Source organism: Lissotriton helveticus, chromosome 10 (genome assembly GCF_964261635.1).
Source record: "Lissotriton helveticus chromosome 10, aLisHel1.1, whole genome shotgun sequence".
In the NCBI taxonomy this organism is placed as follows: Eukaryota; Metazoa; Chordata; class Amphibia; order Caudata; family Salamandridae; genus Lissotriton; species Lissotriton helveticus.
The window spans coordinates 662,277,941-662,296,869 of record NC_136071.1 but is presented as its reverse complement, the minus strand read 5'-3'; the positions used below and the strand labels follow the sequence as shown (position 1 = coordinate 662,296,869).

The 18,929-nt window shown below is 45.5% G+C and overlaps 1 long non-coding RNA gene and 1 other non-coding gene across 12 annotated transcripts in view; both read right to left on the bottom strand.

Moving 5' to 3' along the window:
• LOC144785443 (uncharacterized) overlaps positions 1 to 18,929 on the bottom strand; it is a 226,397-nt gene that overhangs the window by 72,578 nt on the left and 134,890 nt on the right. The gene's annotated exons all lie outside the window — the stretch shown is intronic.
• On the bottom strand, positions 14,200 to 14,318 carry LOC144786491 (5S ribosomal RNA). The gene has a single exon (XR_013602223.1). It is a non-coding gene; the product is annotated as a 5S ribosomal RNA (ribosomal RNA).

Genomic DNA, 18,929 nt, shown 5'->3' with positions numbered 1-18,929 from the left:
ACATTATCTTACCCATTAGTCGTATTTTTAAATCCGTGTAGCATATTTATCATATGGTTGTGTCGCTTGTGCACCACGGGGTGCAAAAGCGCCGCAACCCATACGTGCAATTCATCATGCCACGCAAGGCCACCTTGAGTGGCTTGATAAATCTGATATAAAGCAACACAGCGCAAATTGCTGCGTTGCATTACTATGCCCCAGGGAGGCTTTTTATGGGTGGGGGTTGGTCTTCCCTCGCAACACTCATGGATTTTGATGCATTTTACGATTTACTAGTACTGGTAGACCTGGGAATGTGCAAAAATGCTACGCACCTCCAGGGAAGCGTAACGAGGAGAAATATCTTTATTTCTCCCCGTTTTTCATCTTTCTACAGGTGCAGCACAAATAGAAAGAGGAAAATGCCTCAGGGGATTGTTTTTGTGCAGGAAAGAGTTGCTTCCTGCACAAAGGCCATCCTGCTTACAACATAGGCACCATGACGCAAGGGTGCCTGGGGTGGCGCTAAGGCGGCACATTGTGCGCCAGCGCTCAGAAAAGACAGGAATGCGCCACATAATGTTAATTAAAGCACATTCCTACCCTTTCCCTGTCACACACCGCAGTAAGGTGGTTTTGTGTGTTGCGTGAGTTTTGAATAAATATGCCCCCATATGTCTAAGCACACTGGGATCTGGGGACGATGAAAATGGGGGACATTGGTTGTGAGAGATGTCTCTCCCAACTGTGTTGGGGAGGAATGTAGTGTGACACCCGGGCTGAACGTAGTGACCTTTCAGCATTCTGACACCCTTACTCCAGGAACAGCGTCAGGATATAAAGAAACCCGCTGAGCGCGCAAGCTCATACCACGTGCATCTATTTTTATGTGGTCTGTGCTTTGCTTCATTCTGGTGCTTCACAACACCAGCTTCATAGTAGAGAATTTGTTTGACCAGAACAATGTCTCTGACACTGATACGATAAACCACTGTTTCAGAAGTTGTGGCAACAACCTGTTACTTTAGTTTCTGCAGTGCAGCGCCAGTTTGTTCTACTTTCGCTGCAAAAAGGAAACAGCAGGCCTCACCCTGCAGCACGGGCATGACCCGAATTCGGTCAGTGGTCGAACCACGTGTTGAGGGAGTGCGAGGGGCCCAGGCCAAGTGCCGGAATGGCTACCGGGCATTTTGGTGTGCTGCCAAGCTGGGGGCTGATTTCACTGTGGTAGGGTCTGTTTTCGTTGATGGGGACCTGCGTGTGCTCCAGAATAAACAAAGCAAAACTAATGGTTTTAACCCCTTCGCTGCGGGGGTTAATTTCCCGCTGTGCTGGGGGGAGGGGGGCGCGCACAGCGCCCGCATGCTCACGACGAGCTGAGCTCGTCATGAGGCACGGCGCTCCTGTGCTCATGACGAGCTCAGCTCGTCACAGGTGCATTACCTGCCGCGGAACGCTCATCACAGCAGGGGAATTATCCCTGCGTGTGAGCGTTCCACGGCTCATGACGAGCTGAGCTCGTCATGAGCACCGGAGCGCCATGGCTCATGACGAGCTCAGCTCGTCATGAGCATGGAAGAGGTTAAGTACACACAGGTCTCCGTCAACGAAATCAGCCCCCAGCTTGGCAGCACACCAAAACGCCCGGTAGCCAGTCCGGCACTGCGTCAGGCCAGGCCAACTGGTGGGGGGTGGGGGGGCTCCTGCACCACTGCGGCTGCAGAGTTTAGGTACTACTTCTAATAATGAATGATGAATGAGAACACAGCCCTAAACCAGCAAGGGCCAGGCCCTAAAGCCTTTAATGGAGTCCCCCAGTCCAGCATTAGCCACAGTAAGTCTGGCTGCTCACTAACATGTATGTTTTACTAACAATTGTGAAGCATAATTTCTCAAACCCTTCCAATAGTTTAATTAGAACATGTTGGTGAGGCCTAAATGGACTATATGGCACGAGGAACACCTGAAGGATCCCAGATGTGATATTTTATGAACAGATGGGCAGGGCGGTGTCTATCGGGTGCAATGGTGCTCTGGCCAGGGCTGCGAGGGACCCGGTACACACTAATCATAGCTATTGTTTCGCCTAAAAAAATATAAAACGTTGTTTTAAATTCAATTCATTACATTTATTTGTGGGTTAATAAAAACCATTCCAATGAAAAGCACATATGCATTGAGGGGCATATTTATCAAATTGTCACGCAACGCAGCATGCCACCATGGCGCGCTTTGTTTGCATTAAAAGGGGAGGGCAGCAATGCACCGTATCTGACATTATACGTCACATTCCTGCTCTCTGCCAGCGCTTGCACACAATGTGCTGCCTAGCGCCAACGCAGGCACCCTCACAACATGGAGCAAGGGTCCCTGCGTTGTGAGCAGGATTGTTTTTGTGCAGAAAGGGACACCTTCCTGCACAAAAACAATCCTCAGAGGCATTTTCCTCTTTCTATGTGTGCTGCAGAATGCAGCACATGTTGAAAGAGGTGAAAACGAGGAGGAATAAAGATATTTATCCTTTTTTTGCTTCCCCTGGGGAGGCTTTTCATTTTGACATATTCCTAGGTCTACCACTAATGGTAATTCTAGGAATGTGCCAAAATGCATAGGTGAATGCGTGTGAAAATTTGCACTCCACCCAGATAACGCCTCCCTGGAGAAGTGTAACTAAAAACAGCTACTTGCACTGCCTCGCGTTACTCCACATTTACCAAGCCATGCAGTGCAGCACAAGGTGGCATTGCATGGCTTAAAAAATATTATTCTAGGTTTTGCGAACATTCATTCATGTCTCCAAATGATGTCAGTTAAGCAAGATGGGAGCAACCCAGAGTTAACAGATCCATTAGTGCAAGCAGGGCCGGCTTTTGGTGTGGACGGTCTAGGCCCAGGGTGCCAATCTTCAGAGGGGCGTAAGGAGCTGTCTGTAATAAGGTCACGCAGACCAGTGCTTGAAATGGAAAAATAGAAGTGCAGGTACTCTGTACCAGAGTACCTGCTTGTTTCTGAGAAGTGCTCGTACTCTCCAATTATAAGTATTACGTTTATCTACGAGAAGTGCTTGTACTCTCCCTCTCAAAATATTAAAGTGCTGGTACTCTCCAATTAAACATGTTACGTCTCTCTTGAGAAGTGCTGGTACTCTCCCTCTCAAAATAATAAAGTGCTGGTACTCCGTACCGGGCAGCTCCGGCCCATTTAAAGCACTGATGCGGACAGCAGAGATCGATCCTATCACCTGGTGAAGGTGCAAAGACATGTGCAAATAAAGACTAGTCACTGCTCTGATGTAATCAGCCAGGGACTGGCATCTGAACAAAAAAAAGTAGCTCTCTGCTGTCTCATTTCTTTCACAAGCAGCAGTGAGGAGGTCAAATTTATTTCCGCCAATGGCACTATGCTGGCAAAGGCCAGCTCTGAGTGCAACTGTGTTTTTCAGACACCTGTATTAAATGATGGTGACAGGGCTTTAAGTGAGCCGGGTCTCACCGGGTCTGAGCACCAGCAGTTTTTTTAAAGGGACCTCGAAACGGGTCTCTATCGGGCTCTGTTTTGTGCCCTGGCACAGGCGGTCCGTTTTTCCAGGACTGCAGTGACAGCAGGCACACCATGTGCGCTGCTCACACGGCTCACTTCTCACCATGGAGAAGTTACAGGATGACGTCATGCCAGGTGAGCGTTGTAGGGGAAGGGAAATCCTAGATTAAAGAGTCATTTTGTCTCTGGAGTTTTTTTAAACTCATGAGCAGCAACATTGTCCTGGCTGTAAGTGGAAGCTTTTTCAATATTATATATATGCCACAGTTGCTGCTTATTTATTTTATGCAACTAACAGCTATTGGCAAAGCCAACAGTCGTGACTTTTTGTAAGTATGATGTTACTTGTTGTATCATAAATGTGGATGCAATGACAGAAGCAGCAAAACACAAGTCGGGCCTCACACTATGGTGCTAAACACTGATTTTTAGCTTGCATGTTTCAAGCCACGCCCTTAATTGCATTTTTCACGCCCCTTTGAGAGACCGCCCAGTTTTTTCATCCCACTTAAAGTCCTGGATGGCGATATTATCGCAACGTGCGTTGTGTAAACCCAATGGGTTGATTTATGGTAAAAAAAAATGCCACTTGCTTAAAAGGGAATAATACAATAGCACTCTCCCGCTGTGAACTGTTTTAGTACTTTTGATTGTAAGAGAATCGAAGCTTCTTTTTCTCGCGGTTGGACGTGCTAGAATACGAATTTTATGTGATCTTGCTGTCATCTGCTGCCACCTAGTGGCAATGTTTTTAATAACGTGAAGCTATACCACAGATGGATAGAATAATAAATGTTGAGTCGGGATCTCCGACTGTAAGTAATATCCCTGAAACAGAACACAGCCCATCAAAGTCAAATTAATAGCCTCCAGCTCCCTCCAGCCGGAGGAATGTCTCTTCTCCAACAGAGACCATTTGCTTTGAAGAGTAGTATTTTCCATGCAAGCTCCCCAGCTCTGATCTCTGGCTTTCCCGGTCACCCCTGTACAATTCGGTGAAAGAGGAATGCCTTTCTGTAGTTGAGAAAGCTCCAGCCACCAGTTCTTCGCCTCCTCCATGGATGGCTGTTTTGTCAGTCTCTGGTCGAAATAATGAGAAATCAGATTCCATATGGACGAGATGAGACTCCCCAGGAGTCCTGGATCAAATCTCGAGCCTTGGCCTCCATCAGTGGAGCTGTCATGTCCCTCCTGAACGCAAAGCTGCGTTTTCATTGGTGCAGCCTTCTGTTGATGGAAAACGTGTGTGACTTTTTTTTAGGAAGAGTAGATTAACTAATCATCCAGCTATGAGAGATACATGATACCCATACTGATGTCCAACCTGGGGAGCCATCACATTTGTAAATATTCTGGGAGCTGATCTTATACCAAACAGAAGAACTGCAAACTGGAAGTGCTGCTCCTTATCAAAAAATCTGATATATTTCTAATGACTACAAGGAATAGTACTGCTAGAGATACAACTTAACCATGACGTCCCTAGGGCCTTCATGAATACTATCCTGACCCATAATTTGACTCTCCTTCAATCCACTGCTGGCCAAACCCCTCTTGAAACCTTTTCTACCTGAAATGAAATGGAGTATTCTCTCTTCTTAAAGCTCATTTGGAGGTGATGAAACAACTGCCCTTTTCTTTACCATGCAAAGATTCCCTCCTTGAAACCCTTTGCCTTTCATTTGTTTTCTTGAACAGAAGAACAGCCAAGGCCCCAACCTGGAGCCATAGGCATGAAGCTTGTTGTACAATAATCAGAACCCATTGGTCTGAAAAGTCCTCTTCTTAGACTGCTTGGACTTCTTGGATAAAATCACGCCTGCACACTTCCTCTCCAAGTCCCATTAAGGCAGGATCTCTGCTTCTGCCCTAAAGAACTCTGACCCCACCCTAGCCACTGAAAACTACAATAGATGGATTTCGAACTCACTAGACTCTGTACTCCACAAAAAACGCACCGAATCCAAGTGTAGTACCAGGACTGCTCCCTAGTATTCCCCTGGTTTACGGGAAAAGAAACACCAGTGCAAACAAGCATTGGAAATGCAATAGGTCTCGCATTAGGAAAGTTTGAACAATTGGTATTGTAAATGACACTTTTTTTATTTATGTGTTGGTTTTGAAAATAGCAAAAGTAATAGCTTTGTCAGTTACAATGTCAATAGTTTGAACTTTCGCAAATGTGACACCTATAGCATTTGTAATGCAATGTGTGTTGTCTTTACGTGACTTAGATGTATTGATATTGCAAATAACAATGGCTTTTAATTTTGTAAATAATTAATACTTAAATAACATTTATTGTAATTTATAATGGCAATAGCTTAAACGTTTGTAAATTAATTTTGTGAAGATTATGTTCAGTGTATTTTATTGTGACGAAAATCCAAGAACATTGCATTTGCATCTGGTGGTGGATGTGGTGGTGGTGGGTGTGGTGGATGTGGTGGTGGATGTGGTGGTGGATGTGGTGGTGGTGCATGTGGTGGATGTGGTGGTGGTGGATGTGGTGGTGGATGTGGCGGTGGATGTCATGGTGGATGTGGAGGTGATGGTGGATGTGGTGGATGTGGTGGTGGATGCGGTGGTGGTGGTGGATGCGGTGGATGTGGTGGTGGATGTGGTGGTGGTGCATGTGGTGGATGTGGTGGTGGATGTCATGGTGGATGTGGAGGTGATGGTGGATGTGGTGGATGCGGTGGTGGATGCGGTGGATGTGGTGGCGGTGGATGTGGTGGTGGATGCAGTGGTGGTGGTGGATGTGGTGGTGATGGATGGGGTGGTGGATGTGGCGGTGGATGTCATGGTGGATGTGGAGGTGATGGTGGATGTGGTGGTGGATGTGGTGGTGGATGTGGTGGTGATGTTGGATGTGGTGGTGGATGTGGTGGTGGATGTGGTGGTGGATGCGGTGGTGGATGCGGTGGATGTGGTTGTGGTGGATGCGGTGGTGGTGGTGGATGCGGTGGATGTGGTGGTGGATGTGGTGGTGGATGTGGTGGTGATGGTGGATGTGGTGGTGTTCAGTGGGAATTTGCCAGACAATTTACATTAAGATGTTTTATACTTCATGGACATTTTCAGGGTTGTCTTTGCTTTGTTGTGAAAACTAAAGGGCAGACTCTAAAAGTATCCAATTGCAGGCGAGGAGCCTTTAACGCTGGGGGCCAGGAGCCCCTCCGGGTTCTCATAATAATCAGCCACGGATCAAAGCAGCGCCTGGGCGGAAAACAAAGAGAACCCCGTGGAGACCTCCAAGCGCCTTTGATTTCAAGCAATGCCTGCTGCAGGGGTTGGCCCGTTGCGAACAGCATGGCGGAATTAATTCAATTCAATGGTGTGGCCAACAGTGATGGGGAGGGGCAGGGAGGGAAGGGGGCGAAGGGGGCAAGGGTAAATATGGACATGGAGGGGGCCGGATGAGGGAAAGAAGAGAGGATATTGAAGGCAGGGACGAATGACGTGTTTAGAAGAGAGAGGAAACGAGAAGGGAGAGCTGAAGTGAGGGGGAGGAGGAAGGGGATGAAAGGATGCTGAAAGGCGGAGTAGGAGTAGAGGTTACGAAAAGAATGAAGGAAAAGAGGTCAAGCAAAGGCATGAAGCAACTGAAGGACAGAGGGAAGGCAGAGAAGGGGGGGGGAGGAGAAATGCGACAAATGTTTTGGGTAAAAAAAAAAAAGAGAGACGGAGGGAAGGCAGGGGAGGGGGGAGAAGAAATGCGACAAATGTTTTTTTTGTTGTACTTTATATTTGCCTGGCTATATACATATATTCAAGCATGTACTCCATTAGGTAGGCATGGCTGTGGAGAGGTCAGTAGCACGTCAGGCATCGGCAAACCTTTTGGTCAGATTGGGAAATTAAAACAAGTTAAAACGGTGAGCCACCGTTCTGAAAGTAAATGCGCACATGGTGTACTGCAAATGAAAACAAGCAGCTCATTAGGAGTGGTGGGGGCGGGCACAGAGAGACGTGACACGGCGGGGAGGGGGCGGAGCGGGTAAAAAAATTTGCCTGGCTATATACATATATTCAAGCATGTACTCCATTAGGTAGGCATGGCTGTGGAGAGGTCAGTAGCACGTCAGGCATCGGCAAACCTTTTGGTCAGATTGGGAAATTAAAACAAGTTAAAACGGTGAGCCACCGTTATGAAAGTAAATGCGCACATGGTGTACTGCAAATGAAAACAAGCAGCTCATTAGGAGTGGTGGGGGCGGGCACAGAGAGACAAGGGGGGAGTGGATGCTGGAGGGGGAGGTGTGCTGGGAGAGAGAGTGGCGCTCTTCTGCCCCTACTTTCAAAGCTGCCATGACGATGCGACACGGCGGGCAGGGGAGGGGGCGGAGCGGGTAAAACAATAAATAAACACGACGGCTGGACGAGAGAGAAGGGGTGGGGGGAGGAGAAATGCGACACGGCGGGCAGGAGAGGAGGGGGCGGAGCTGGGGGAGGCTGTGAGATGTGCACGCGCTTTTAAGCTCTAAGCGCATGCGCATTGAGCTTAAAAGTCACGGGCACTGCAAGGAATCGCCACGATTCCTTGCAAGTTAGTTAAAGAGTGGTTAAGCCCCCATAGTCTCGCAAGCTCGATGCGCATGCGCATCGACAGGCGAGACCTAAAAACTGGAGAGGAAGTGACGATTACGCTACTCACCCTCCAGAAAAACTGCATATAGAGCTGCGATAACAACCTATGAAAATGAAATTAGAATCACGCAAGCGGCCTTTTTCGAAAATAAGATTAACACAGCTGCCTCCAGGCCTAAGGAAATATATAAAATTGCAAAAACCCTTCTTAAGCTCCCAGAAAAGCCTCAAAACTCCATTAACGCACAAACCAGCTGTAATGGCCTGGCAGAGTTCTTTTTCCATAAAATACAAACCATTTATACCTACTTTTCCCACACTCAGACTCCCACTTTGCCAACCAAACCACATGAGCTGGGGCTTCATCCCTCAGCAACACTCGAAAACTTTCCCCTTTTTGATTCCACCATGCTACAATCCATTATGCATCAGGTGAAATCCAGCGGGATGACCCGGGACCCATGCATACTCTGCTGCCAGTCACCAGGCACACTCTACCCACCATCCTTGATTTGCTTAATGCCTCTCTATCCATGGGGACTGGCCCACTCCCCTGGGAGCGGGCCATGTTTAAAGCCCTCCTTGAAAAATCCAAACTAGATCCAGACAACCCAGGGAATTACCGACCAATCTCCCTACTACCCTGGCTGAGCAAGATCCTTGACAAACACGTCAACAGCGTATTGGCGGAGTTCCTGGAGATCAACCACCTGCTCGACCCCTCCCAGATGAGATTCTGCCCCATGCATGGGACGAGACCGCCCTCGTTGCAGTGACAGACGAGGCAAGGAAGATGATGGATCAAGGAGGCTCTGCAGCTATCATCCTCCTTGACCTAAGTGCTGCCTTCGACACTGTAAACCATAACATCCTACTGCAACGACTTACCAGCCTAGGAGTCTCAAAGAAAGCAATTGCTTGGTTTGAGCAATTGCTTGAGCAATTGCTCAAGCAATTGCAATTGAGCAATTGCTTGGATTTCCTGTCAGATCGCTCCTTCCAGGTCTTTGAGGGCGAAACCACCTCCCCTAGCAAGCCTCTTGGCTGCGCCCTAAGCTTTTCAATATATATATGAGCCCCCTAGCTGAGATTGTCTGCCCCTTTGGGATAAAAATCATCACCTATGCGGACGACACTCAGCTAGTGGTGGCTCCTAACCAACTACACACCGCGCCCAATAACCTGAGGGACTGCTTAGAAACAGTGACCTCATGGATGACATTGTCTTGTCTCAAGTTGAACGGAGACAAGACTGAGCTGATGCTCTTAGGTAAATCCCCTAATCTTACTATTGACTCTCTGTGGCCTACCTGTCTTGGACCCGCCCCCATACACAAGGACACAATTAAGAGCCTGGGCATCTGGCTGGATAAGTCCCTTAACTTTAACTGCTAAGCAGCCAAACTTTCAGCTACCTGCATCTGTCTACTTAGGCTTATCCGGAAAATCCTTCCCTTACTACCGTTCCAGGCGAGGCAGATTATGATCCAGGGTCTTATTCTGTCACACATGGACTTTGGGAATGCCCTTTACCTAGGGGCCCCTCAGGCCACCCTACGCAAGCTCCAGGTTATCCAAAATTGTGCAGCACGAACCCTCTTTCAGATCCCTCGTCGCCTCCCTGTCAAAACTGGACAGAAGAATCTTCATTGGCTCCCAGTCAGGGAAAGAATTGAATTGAAGGGCCTGTGCATCGTTCACCGAGCCTTCTGGAAAATGGGTGCCATCATTAATCATTCACTGATCACCCCCTACCACCCGAACAGATAGCTCAGATCAGCTTCTTCCTTCCTTGTCACAGTACCCAGGATTCAGAGAGCCAAATGTGGGGGCCGTTCGTTCTCCTATAACTCAGCTAAACTCTGGTACTCCCTACCCCTCAATCTGCGATCAGAGCCTAATGTATTCTCTTTCCGCAAACATCTAAAAACCCAGCTTTTTAACAAATCAGACTAGTATCCAACTGTTTATCCACACGCGTTTGTCCGTAGCGCTAGGACACCTTAGGGTAGCTACCACGCTCAACAAATGGTCTTTTCATTTTATTTCATTCAAGATTGGGAAATTACTTCAGAAATTTTAGCAGACTTCTTAGGCTGAAAGCACTTCCGGTGTTAAGACCTTGAGGAGTGACCATTCATTTTCCGGATTCCCAATAGTTATGACCTGCTGATGAATAACTATGGTCCTTGTAAGTCAAGGCATGCTTCCTGTCTTCAAACGCTTTGGTGAATATTTCATCTAACTGATCATCAAAATCACTTGATTGAAGTAATCAGCAGAATGTAAAAGTGCCTTCTGTAGCATCTTCCCCAGTCCAGGAACATGCAAATGAACATGCCACACACAGAGCTCTGTAACAGATGTTTCTATTCATCAACATACTATCACACACTGCATACATTGCGTCATAACTTTTATAGCTACACCTTAACACCTTCCAGCAGATTAAATAATTCCTGTTTAGAGTACACCCAGAACCGCAAGGGTCCTAGCATGCATAATATCAAGACACGGCATCTCCCCCTTTGTTAAATAAAAGGTACAGACAGCATTAGCATAAAAGTTCCTCAATGAGTTATCGAGGTGCTCACAACGGTCTTCCAGATTGGCTGGGTTGAGGTTGTTTGGGTGCACCTTGATTGGGCAGCAATGACACAGGCTCAGATGCTTGAATTAAGAATTTAGGCAGGGTCACCCCACTTTTGACCTCAGGAGCTGACGAACATCGAGGTAGGATATTAAAGTATAATGAGTCCCATGTGATGGATTCTCCAGGAAAATGCAATGTCACCTTGTGTTCTTTTAATGTTATAACCCTCGAAAAGTTGACAGCAAATGGAGTGTCTGTTTTCCACTTTTTATTCAGTTTTACCAGTGCCTAGGCTCTTTTGTTTAAAACGTTTTCCTGGGCACATCGGTATTGATTGGCATATATTTTCATTTTGCACTTTTGAGAAGTGTTTGTGACACAAACCTCATCAGCATTCATTGATCGGTCTGATGTCCGTTCTGGTAGTTTGTTTCCGATGGTTCTCCCAAATAGCAAGGTGGCTTGACTTTCACCAATTGTGGAGTGAGGAGTTGGTTGATAGGCATGAAGGGCTCGGCACATGGTTTAGTTTAGATCGATTCCCTCCATCATGCTCGCTGAATTACCCTCTTGACGGTGCCCATAAATTTTTCAATAACATCATTGGCCTGGAGATAGAGATGTGTACTCTTTTGATGCTTGACACTGGGTTGAGCCAGAAAACTCCTTGATTTCTCTGCTATTGAAAAGTGAGCCATTATCAGATTTGACTTTGCCATGGGTTGCCAATGATAATTCTTCCCCCAAATTAAAACAGGAATATTCATCAATGACTATCATGAGATGACGTCCATTTCCCTGAGGCCCAAAGAAATCAACTACAACTCTCCCCAGGCATGTTCAGGAAGGTACGAACTTTGTCAGTGGATGCTGCGTCACCTTGAGGGAAAAAAACAGTTACAAAGATGGCACGCTTTCAGCTCTTTCTCAATTCGTTCATCTACGCAAGGGAACCACTCTTGGTCTCTTAGGGCTTTTTTGATGGCTACAGTGCCACAATGTCCTTCTTGGGCCAGCTCAATGACTTGCTGTCTCAGGCTCTCAGGTATGACAATTCTCAATCCTCTCAATATGATACCTTCTCGGATAATGGATAGCTCCTACTGTACATTTTTGAATTTTTTGAATTTAACATCATCAACAAAGGGTCAAATACTTTTCTTCGAAGATTGCATTGTAGTGAGGTATTTGGGGATGAGTATGTCTTTAAATGCATTGGTAGTAGCAAGAATCTGTTCAATGGTGAGGTCCAAGTGTCCTGGGCCTCCCAAAGAAGTTGAGAAACTCATCAGCCACTTTGGATTTTGAACTGTGGTGATGTAGAGGCACGCAAGAAAAGTAATCTGCAAGGTTTTGGTCTGTCCCATGCTGGTGTACAATTGGAGTCGTACTCTTGGAGTTGCAATCCCCACCTCTTGATGCAAGAGGGCATATTAGCTTTCGGGTTTCCAAAGATGTTGAGCAATGCCTGGTTGTCTGTGATGATAGTGAAACTTTTCCCAAATAAGACCACATGATAATGTTTGCAGGCCAAACAGCCATAATCTCCTTTTCTGGCTGATAATAGGCACGTTCTGTTTCAGACTAGCTTCTACTGGCAAAGGCCACTCTGAGCATTTGAATGGACATTGTGTTCAGTAAGAGTTTCCCCCAACCCCACCAGGCTCTCATCTAATGTGATCTCAGTGTGTAACTTGGGGTCAAAATAGGCCATTTCGGTTGCATTCTCAATTGCATGCTTTATTTCTTTGAAACTTTGGTTGCATTAAGGAGACCACTGGAATGGGATATTTCTCTTTTTTAAGTTTCTCTATGGGGCACTCACTGGAGAAAATTCATGAATGTATATTGAGCAATTGCTGGCCATGCCTAAGAAGGGTCGCAGCAGGGTTACATCTTGTGGGGGGCAAGCAGATGACAGTGCTTGCACTTTATCCAGGTCAGGAGTCATTCCACTATCAGAGAATATGTGCCTAAAGAATGTAAGTTTGGTTTTGTGAAACTCAAACTTTGCTGCATTCAGCAAGTAATTGGCACACTTGTGTAAGAGCTTTGTCTTGTTCATTTTGTTCCAAATATCAGTATGTCATCATAACTGTGATTGAAAGCATATGTAACAGATTGAATTACTCTGTGATGTGAATAACATCCTGAAATATCTCCACTGCCGAAGACATTCAAAAAACTCAGTCTTGTGTATCTGAACAAACCAACATAAGTTGAAAAAGTTGTAATGCACTTACAGTTCTCTTCCAGCTCAAGTTGATGGTATCCTTTGTTCAGGGCAGGACTTCTTTGTTGGCCTGGTGCATATCTATCAACACAAATGTGCAATGCACCTCCACTGTCCTTTTTTGTCACCACAACTATGGGTGAAACATTGCATAGGACAGGTGGAGTGTTCAATGATGTCAGGCTTCAACAGTGTTTCTAGTTCTTTCTCAATGGCTTCTTGTAGGTGGAAAGCGACTCTGCAGTGCTGTTGGACAGCAGGGTGAATGTCCTCATTAATATGAAGTTGCACTTTCATTTTCTTGAGTCTTCCTAGCCATGATATAACAGCGGGATCTGACTCACAGTTTCAGATTGAGCACAGATTATGTAGTTGAGAGATATCAGTCCCATGTCAGCAGCAGGAGCAGGGTGGAGTAGGCATGGGCAAGATGTAGTTTCCTGAAAGACATAAATTGTCGCTTGCACTGACATCGTCTTATGTTGCATGGTTGCTGTAAATGACCCTTGATTCTGTAACAGTTTATAAGCAGGCCACGTGTATACCATCATGTTTGATAAGGAATGGCATAGGAGATAAGCTATTAAACATTTCTACTGGCATGATAATAATTGATGCACCGCTGTCTATAATGAAGGTTCACCTTTAATGTAGCTTTGGGACAGTGTCCAAATGAATTTTGTCGCGCAGTTCGGTGATTATTCTTTGACTTTTGATCTTCTTTGCAAGCTGCTAATCCTACATGTGCATGTCAATCCTTACTCGATATCAACACACATCCATCTTCTTCACTAGCACTTAATAATGATGTTGAAGATCCTTTATATGATAAGCATGACGACGATCGACCTTACTTTATTTTCTACTTGTCATAACTGATGTTGTCCTTTGGTGGGAGTGGCAAGAATGCTTCTGGAACCTTCTGGCGTCCATTTTCTCTTCTCGATGTGACGCAATTGGTTTCTTTTTTGCTTTGCAGACCATTATGAAGTGGTTTTCTTTCCCATAGCCTTTGCATATCTGTCCTATGGCTGGACATGGGGAAATGAAACCCACATTGGAAGCATAACTGTTTCTTCTTTGAAGACGTTGACTTGTGTGCATCTATTTTGTGCTTCTGCTTGCTTTTCATAGTCAACGCTGACTCACTGTGCACTGTTCCTGATTCCATATCAATGGCTTGTCGTTATGCTCATTCTCCTGCTCTTGCAGCCATTATCATCTTTTTTTTTTTTTTTTTTTTTTTTTTTTTTTATTAAAATGCCTACAGCACCTGGTATTCCCAGGCGGTCTCCCATCCAAGTACTAACCAGGCCCGACCCTGCTTAGCGTCCGAGATCGGACGAGATTGGGCGCATTCAGGGTGGTATGGCCGTAGGCAAGCCATTATCATCTTCTCTAAACTGAGTGTCTCTCTCAGCATTTGTTTTCTGAAAGAGTCTGAAAGACAACCATTGATGACTCTGAGGCACCTGACTTCATCATTGAAGTCACAGAACTTACAGTGTTTGAGTGTGTCAAGTCTCTCAACAAACTCATCCGTCGTTTCATCAGCCTGTTTTCATGCTTTGTTGAAAATGTACCTTTCATGGTTGACATTTGTCATTGGATTGAATTTGACTTCCAAAGCTTCTTTTATCTTTTGGTATGACATTGCATCAGTTTGTGAAACTTTTTTCAGCACTTCTTACATTCCATCACTGGCAACATTTTTCAAATATTTCATGATTTTCTTATCATCTTCTAGCGCATCTATAAAATCATCAAACGTTTCGATTCATGCAGCCCTCCTGGAACCAATGTTCTGCTTCTTCGCTGTGACGAATGGCAGTGGTGGTTTCAGATACACAGCAGCATTGCATTTTGCTCTCCCTTCTGTCACCATTGAGAGCATGCGATGTTCAGATAGCGTTCTTCATGCAAACAGGATTGGCTACCTCTCCACGCAACACTCTAGTTGCTTGAACCTGGTTGTCTTGTCCGATCTTGAGTTTGTATAGCACTTCACTTGCTTGTGCCAGTAAGTACGTTTCTGCTTTCATACTTGGTTGTCACTGCCTTTAGTGTTTGTTTCGTATGGATGATGGCTCTATGTTATGGCGCGACGCAGTATCTCTTCTTTCGGTCTTGCCAGCCGGTTCTGGTGGGCTTTCCAAATGTGCTCCTTTGCAGGGTCTTAAAATTGTTCGATAGCTGTGTATGGGATGGAGGGGTTCTCTGACTCCACATACACCACCTGCAGGCTGCTTTTCATCGATTCGTGGTGCATGAGGCACGCACAAGCAGTTTACTGTACCATTGCAAAGTCTCAGGGAGAGCAGCCTTGTTTCTTTGGTGCACGTATCCCCTACTTGTCTCTAGTTGTAGCGTCTTCCCCAGCTGGGAGTATGCAAAAAAAAACAACACACACAGAGCTCTGTAACAGATATCTTTTATTCCTCAAAATACGTTCACACACAGCATGCATTGCATCATAGCTTTTATAATCACTCCTTAAAACCTCTCAGCAAGTTATATAATTCTTGTATAGAGTCCGCCTAGAATGCAAGGCTCCTAGAGTGCATAATATCAAGATATTACATTTTTGAGGTTACTGACCACCTGCAAGCTGGACACACATCAGATTGTCCTGAGGACAGTACCTGGATTTAGCAGGTAGGTTATAGTTTCAGCAATTTTGATGAATGTTGATTGGATTCTGCTCCTTCCCCCGTGAGTGTGCCCTGCACAAATTGTCTCACTATAAAGATACTCTACAATTCCTTTCAACATGTGTGCCCTGGATGCAGGACACAATGGGAGCCCATCTGGACCCTTCCACACCTTGTCTTCACACTCTGCAGCACATCAAGGGTAACAGAGATACACCCATTCATGTTATGCAAGAGAGAACCTCTGATATGAAGACTAAATATTTTCTTAAATCCAAGAAACATAAAAGACTTAAAAAAGAAAAGTGAGGAAAATGTGAATGATCACCCTAGTAGAAACAAAGAGAGACAAACAGCCCGAGTGCGAGGGACTCGTTGGTTACCCTCTAATTAGGATTATTTTGTTTTGTTCCCAATATGAAGACTATACTTATAAACCTATAAATAAAAGAGGCACAGAGTGGCATAGGTCGGGCTTTTGGTGCCCGTGGCGGTCCCAGTGTTTGCTACCCCGCCGCATTCATAAGAGTGGGGAGGGGGTGCTGGCAGTTCCTACGTTTGCTGGCCACTGGTAAGAGCAGTGGTGGAGGCTGCTGCCCTCAAAACTCGCACCGCCCGTGGTGGACCGCCCCCGCCACTCCCCCTTGCTACGCTACTGGAGGCGCATGTGTGTATGCTGATACCAACATGTGTCTCTGTCTGCTGCTGACACTGCAAGGCCGATACAAGGCCTATCACACTGAAGACACAATAATGTCGTGTGTTTAAGTTAGCCATGGAGAATATCACACATATTTAGTGTATACTATATGCATCTTAATTAAGTCTATTTTTGCAGTTGTATTAAGGATGACCACATACATACCAGAAAATACAAAAGTAATTGATCTTTTCTTTTCACAATTAATAACAAGTGTTAAATACTGTCAGACTCAGTTGTACTTATCTGATCAACCTTAAAAGAATGAAAGTTTGAGTTACAGCCTCAACCAGTAAATTGCAGGTGACATGCAGATATTTGCTGTGGCTGCTTAAGCATCAAAACTTCTGACATGTCGTTTCCACAAGCATCACTGCAAGCGGGATAACCTGGACCACACTGCATCATAAACCCATTGAAAATGGTACGAATCTGTAACCATCAGATAACATGCCTAGGTCCAAGTCAGGACCAGACTAGCCGTAGTGGGCATCGGGCATTTTCCAAGTGGGCTGGAAGGGTGGGGGCTGTTTTTTGACTGGTGGGGAGCGTTTTTTTGTTAATGGGGACTTTTTTTGTAGTAGTGCTGCAATATTGACCCCCTATAACAAAAGCAGCAGCAGCACTTCACACTGGCACCCCCACCACCTTCACCCCCTGGTCCGACTGAATTGCCAGGGCTGATTTGCGTTCTTTGTCCGGCCAGGTCCAAGTGCATAAACCAAGTGACCTGTCACCCCAAAACTCCCTGAATTTCTAGAGATCTGTGTCATGTGCCGTAACCCCAGACCCAACAGCGGCTTCCTCTAGGGAGCACATGGGTGTCAACCCTATGCCACTACTGCTGGCATATTGCAGCTTTAATATGAGAACAAACGATGTCACGGATCGTTTGTTTGAATATAAATTCTGTAATGTCAAGTTGGCAGCAAAATAGGGCTCCACTACCTGTTTTGAGCATGTGTCAGGCAGGAGCTGTTACAGCCCAGTCTAACACACACACAAAACATATCTGACATGCTGCACTAATGTCACGCTGTGCCGCATGTCACAAAATGGAGCTTCTGGGCTTGTCAATCATATGCCCTCTTGCCCAATTAAAATCTGGAACAGAGAAAAAGGTCTACCTCAGTACCTTCAACCCTATTCCAGCTTCCGGTTGGGTGAAAGCTTGTGGGTCGGCCTCCGGCTTCTGCAGAGTGATGGGAGTGTTCGAAAGCGTGGGCCTACCTCCAGTACGTTTTTTCTGAATTAAAGTTTTTATTGAGTTTGTTTATCTGTGTGCTGGGAATTGCATGTGTACGTATGTATGAATGTTTTTGTGTGTGTGCCTGAAACTGTGTGTGTATGTATGCATGTCTGCTTGTGTGTGAAGTAAATGTCTGCTCCGGGGATTGGCAAGGCCAGAGGCACAGTGCTGGATTCTGCTGTTGGGCCTCACTACTTCCATAATGCACCAGCCGTCACTGCCCAGACAAACCTTAACATCTGACCTGTTGGTGACCAACAAAGTAAGCTAGCACAACTTTACTATAGCATTTCTCTTGTCATACTTTTTTCAGGGCAGAGTATTTAAAAGAACACATATGTACTAGCAAACCTAGGCTATCACCGACTTGGCCTGTCAGGACTTTACTCTTTCTGGTTCCCAACACATCTGACCCTAATTTGTGTGGTCCTGAAACATTTCTTACCCCACTTCAAGCACATACTGTTCTAAACTCCGTCATCAAAAAACATACAGTATGGCATATTGGGCATTTCAATTACTCTATATTACCTTTCATTACTCAGCTCCATATCTGTAACTTTTACAGCCATTTCACGAAACAGTGCAAGTGATACCACTAGTTGTTGTTAGAATGGATAGATTGTTGTACAGTGCTTAATTTGTAAAACAATAAGTGCTAGGGCTTGCATCATGAGGCCACTGTAGCTTTCACCACACATCGCCCCTGACATGCTGTCAATGATAATAACAACACAACTACTAACCATCACACTCTTACAAGTGTGACAGTTCAAACTATTTCAGGCCCCCAAAGCTATAACAATGGCTTGGGCAGCAAGTAATAGTAATTTTTAATGAATATAGGCCTAGATGTATCAAGCCTTTTGCGATTCGTTAAGGCCGAAATTCGCAGAATTTCGGCCTTAACGAATCGCAAACGGACATTGTGCATCTTTTGGGATGTATGTGGAATTAGCAAAATAAGGAATCGCAGAAATTTGCGATTCCTTATTTTGCTTAAGCATTTAAGGAATCGCAATTTTGCGATTCCTTAAATGCCATGTATGAAGCTTTTTTCAATTGCGAATTCAGGTTAAGGAATCGCAAATTAACACCAATTTGAGGTTCGTGTTAATTTGCGAAATCCTTTCAAAACCCAACATTTTGCAACTTTGAGGGTGGCATGCGACCCACATACATGCCCATAGGGCATGTATGTGCGCCATATGCACACACATGTAAGTTTCAGGGGTGCAGCAGGGTGTCCATGAGACACCCCTGCACCCTTGAAATAATTCTCAAATTGCGAATAGCAAATTGCGAATTCGCAATTTGAGAATTACTTCACAATCATTCCTATGGGCCTCCTGGCCCATAGGAATGCATGGGAAATTATTCCTTATTTGCGA